This window comes from Peromyscus californicus, unplaced genomic scaffold (genome assembly GCF_007827085.1).
Source record: "Peromyscus californicus insignis strain IS unplaced genomic scaffold, ASM782708v3 Scaffold_18__1_contigs__length_77618521, whole genome shotgun sequence".
NCBI classification, from domain to species: domain Eukaryota; kingdom Metazoa; phylum Chordata; class Mammalia; order Rodentia; family Cricetidae; genus Peromyscus; species Peromyscus californicus.
The window spans coordinates 14834149-14838918 of NW_026294480.1; positions in this window are offsets into that span (position 1 = coordinate 14834149).

A 4770-nucleotide genomic window follows, 5' to 3' on the forward strand; every position below is an offset into this window, starting at 1 on the left:
TTCTTCTTGCTTTCGAAAGTCTATGGCCATGAATTTATACACTGATCCTGAATTTGTTTTCTTGCATCATCCATTAAAAACACATGTTTGGCCTCAGGTTATTTCCCTAAACTTCCTGGAGAAGTTTCACTTTTCCTTAAGAAAACTATGACTTTCATTCTATTTATGAAGATTGAAGATAAAGTAGCATGTGCTGGTGTGTCACATGCGGGAGATGCTTACTGTAGGACAGCAACTATGATTATTATATCTGATACCACAACAATAGCGCTGCTTTCTTTTCAGGTGTTAATTACTTATAAGACATTTATGATACTGATTTCTGTATAGACTTCATGTGTCTAAGGTTGATATTTGATATAAACACAATGATAGCTGCAATGGAAATAAGGCCATTGGGCAACAAGTCTCATGTTAAGCCAGTAGGTGAGCACACACTTGGTGACAGACACTGGAGTCATTTAGGTTCAAGAACTATCATTGTTGTGGTTGATTTGGCTTGCTGTGTCAAAGCACTCTGTTTGTAGTAATTTATGAACAACGGTGCCTGTTATACACAGGTAGTTCTTTTGGTGTCCTTTTATAGCAGTAGCAGCCAAGGGGTTCCCTCGGGCTTTTGCATAGGGACTGATCTCATCCATGAGGGCACAGTTCTTATAACCTGGCAGCTTTCCAAAGTCCCTACCCCCTTTACGGCACCACACTTTGCAGTGATGATTTCAACACATGGAATTTGAAGGGACACGGACAAGTAGACGATAGCAGTGGTTAAATGAAGGTACTTAGCCTTATGTAACTGTCAGTTGGTAGACACTGTATACTAGAAAGAGTGGCCATGATCAGGAAGGAGTTTGATACCTAGTATTCATTTTCACATTGATCCTAGGCTTCTCTTGCCTGGCATCCTATCCCAGTTTTGGTTTATATTTTTATGTACCTCACTTTAAATAGTTACTGTTGATTAATGTCCTACAATTGAGTAAGCTTTGATCCAATGGAATTTCCTATTGGACACCCCTGTTGGGTATTTTAACTACAATAAAACATCAACATTTATTTTGAACTTTATTTATAATGAGCATTACTACAATCTCATAAATACATAAATGCATACGTAAATGAAACTTATTTCCAATTTTCAAAGAAGTTGATCTGTTTGGAAGGACATCAAGAAAATGAACAATGATATGACTCTATGTTCAATTTACAGTTTACATGAATTTTATGTAACTTCACAGGCCAGCAGCAGCTGGAGTAGAGATATGAGAAACTTGTTTAAAGGAAAGTAATGCTTTGCTCAGTGCTATCAAACAAAATTGACACATGGGCCTTACAAGGAGGATTGTAGCCACCACATCCCAGTGCAGGGTGGAGGGTAAGGAATATATCAGTTCTTGTTTATTTCATTGTGAGCACCAAAGACTGATCTTATGGTTTTACATCTTTAGACACACAGTGAAAGTCATTAGTCAGTAGATTACACATTTATAGTGAAGTTAGCATGTGTTAACACACTATTAGGTTGCACTTATATGTTAGAGACCACGAACCTGGATCACTTCTGTCCAAACCAAGACAGGGTGGTGGTGAGCAACACCCTGCCAATCAGATGAGTCTGAGGAGTGTCAGAAATCTAAGTGGGCATGTTGTGGTCAGTGGGAAAGGAGCAATTATGCTGTGATGAAGATAGAGGAACACCCACCACAAGCTGATGTATATATGATGAAGACCATATCCACCAAGAGCTAAGTGTGTGAGTTTTTATAACTAGTATTAGGGCTGGTAATATAATCAGATCTCTGAGGTTGGTAAGATCTTTGAAGTAATTAGTGTTTGACAATGGATGATAAGCTCTGGGTGAAGCACCAATATTTGCTTCTATTGTGTAAATGCGTGAATTCTTTCATCAATCTTTAAGGAAAGGCTTGAGCGAACATCTTTAAGATTATATTCTCACTCTGTCAGTAATGGCTAAGGATTTACTGTGTTCATAATAATAAAAGACTATTTCACAAAGGAAACAAAGCAAAAACCTTTGTGTTTCATTAGGGTGAAACTTGCCCCAGCATGACAGGAGTATGCAGAGATGCTTCTTCTAAATCCTCCCATCTGACCCATGGTCACCCGCAGAGATGACAGACAGTTGGAAATGGAAAGCCTCTAGGCCTTTTCAGGAATGATTGTTGTTGGTTCCAAGTAAATACTAATCTCTCAGGACACAGAGTATTTGGAGTTCAGTCTAGCTTTGGTTTCGATCCCAATTATAGAAACTGCAGTGGCACTGAACACATCTACAGTCATCTTCTCAGACACATAACTTGAAGCTAGATGCCCTGTTAAGACTTTAATCAGTCTATCATGAATTCTCTTCACTCTTTAAACAGTAGTTTCTGTCTAGAAACGTGTACCTCACGGCTCTCTGTCACTTGCTTGAATGAACCCATTTGCCTACCTTCCCTGATTCTGAACCCATAAAAAAGGACGTCTGTCAGAGAAAGGCAGATACATTCATCCAAACTGATGCTAAGACAGGGCAGACTTCACTTCTGTACTTTATAGATACTTTATGCTCACACAAAGCACAGAAACAATTTCAAAGCTAAGCTCCAAGAGCTTTAGCGTATTCTTTCATATTATTGGAAGAAAGGCTTTCTTCCTTTTTGAATAAATAAAGGAAATTTTGTAAATGGGCTAGGGGGGTGTAGAGAGCTTGTTTAGAATGGACAAGTCTTGGCATTTCCAAAGGAAAAGTTACTAAAAGGGAATTCTGTCAATTTTCCACCGAATTATGTAAATTCGAGCGTGTCTACACCCAGAAGTTCTTTTTCCCTTTCCTGATACACTGTGATTTGTCCCACCATGTTTCAGAGGCTAATTTTTTCACTCATGAAATTCTGGTTTTCAGGAAACTTCTATTTTCAATGGTCCATTTCTTTCTTGTGCCATCCCCATGCCATCTTTCCTCTTCTCAAACAGTTCTTTGATCTCTTCTAGCATAGGAATCTTTTTCCTGACTCAATGCTATCCTCAGGCTGTACTGTTCCCTCTTCTTTTTCACAAATATTAGAAGATTTTTTTTAAGAGGCAGAGATGTGAGTATTTGAAAGAAGATGTACATGAGACATAGCTTCAACCCCCATTCTATAGACCCGTGAGTGGCTTAACTGAGAGCATTTCATGTGAAGTGTTCTAAGAAGAGGCACAGCCTTCTGTTTAGCCAAAGCATGGGCTTAGCATAGCAAAGAAGCTAGAAGTTTAATGGGTCTTCATAATCCTTCCTGCAAGGGACTTTTCATAAGCACAAGTTGTGGGAGAAGTTGAGCACAAAGAAAGTCAGAGAAACAGAGCACAGATGAGACAAATTAGATGTAAGTTCAGAGGTCAGTGATTTGTGAGGATAAGGCTGGTAAAGTGGTGTTTCTTAGAAGTTTCCAGATATAAAATCTCTCACAGTCTACTGCACCCAGAAAAAGCTACAGATTTCCAGCTTCCTCTGGTGATTTTTATGGTGAAGCAAATGTAAAAGGGGCCAGCCTCAGCATGTGTGTGTGTGTGTGTGTGTGTGTGTGTGTGTGTGTGTGTGTGTGCGCGCGCGCGCGTGCACGCACGCTACTATTTGGACCCTGCCTGGTAAGTTGAGACAATAGATAGGGCTTTGTGGTCATTTAAGTAGGAAATGTGGTGTTGGGCTCACGTGCTTGAACACGTGGTCTCCAGGTGGAGGCACTCTTTGGGAAGGGTATGGAACCTTTAGGAAGTGAAGCTTTGATGGATGAAGTATGCCACCGGGGGAGTGGGCTTTGGTGGTTCACAGCCTAGCTTGACTTCCAACTTGTGCTCTCTCTCCTCTCTCTCCTTTCTGTGAATGGATGAGAATGAGAATATAAGGAGCTTCCTGCTCCTGCTGCCATATTTCTTGTCACGGTTGCCATGCCTTTGTCACTAAGATGGACTTTATCTGTCTGAAATCATAGAGCAAAAAAAACCTTTCTTCCGTACGTTGCTTTTATCAGAGTGATTTTTTTTTATTTTGCAATACAATTCAGTTCTACATATCAGCCACGGATTCCCTTGTTCTCCCCCCTCCCGCCCCCTCACCTTCCCCCCAGCCCACCCCCCATTCCCACCTCCTCCAGGGCAAAGTCTCCCCCACGGACTGAGATCAACCTGGTAGACTCAGTCCAGGCAGGTCCAGTCCCCTATCAGAGTGATTTTATAGGACATAAAGGTAACTAATGCAGACTTCTTGCAGCCTCCAGGAGCTCCCTGGCTTCTATGCACAGAGTTGCCTCTGGTTTGCTTGGTTGATGATTTGGCTGACAGATATGCCATTATATTTACATGCTTAAGCAGTTATCTATGATTGCTGTGGCAGAAAGTTACACAATGAGGCAAGTGAGTCCAAGTTCTAACTGCTGCAATGATCATGTGTAAAGACTTCATAACCGGGGGCACTGTTCTTTGGGTTATAAAGTGCGTACATACTGTGCTATAAGGCTCAAATGTTGTGGTGTGAAGGCAAGATGAAGGATATGTATCAAGTATCTTAACAGGTCTTATTAATAAAACCAACCTGGGGCCAGTTATTGGGGTGAAGCCTGGAAGATCAGAGAAGCAAAACAAGCCACAGCTTCCTCACCTTGCCCATTCCTCAGCTGATCCTGTTTCCTCAGACTGGAAGCTTCTGTGTCCTCATCCGAATGGGTCTCAGCTGAACTGCTGCTCAAAAGCCTGAAAGTTTAACCAGGCTAATTCCTGGTTTTCATGCCT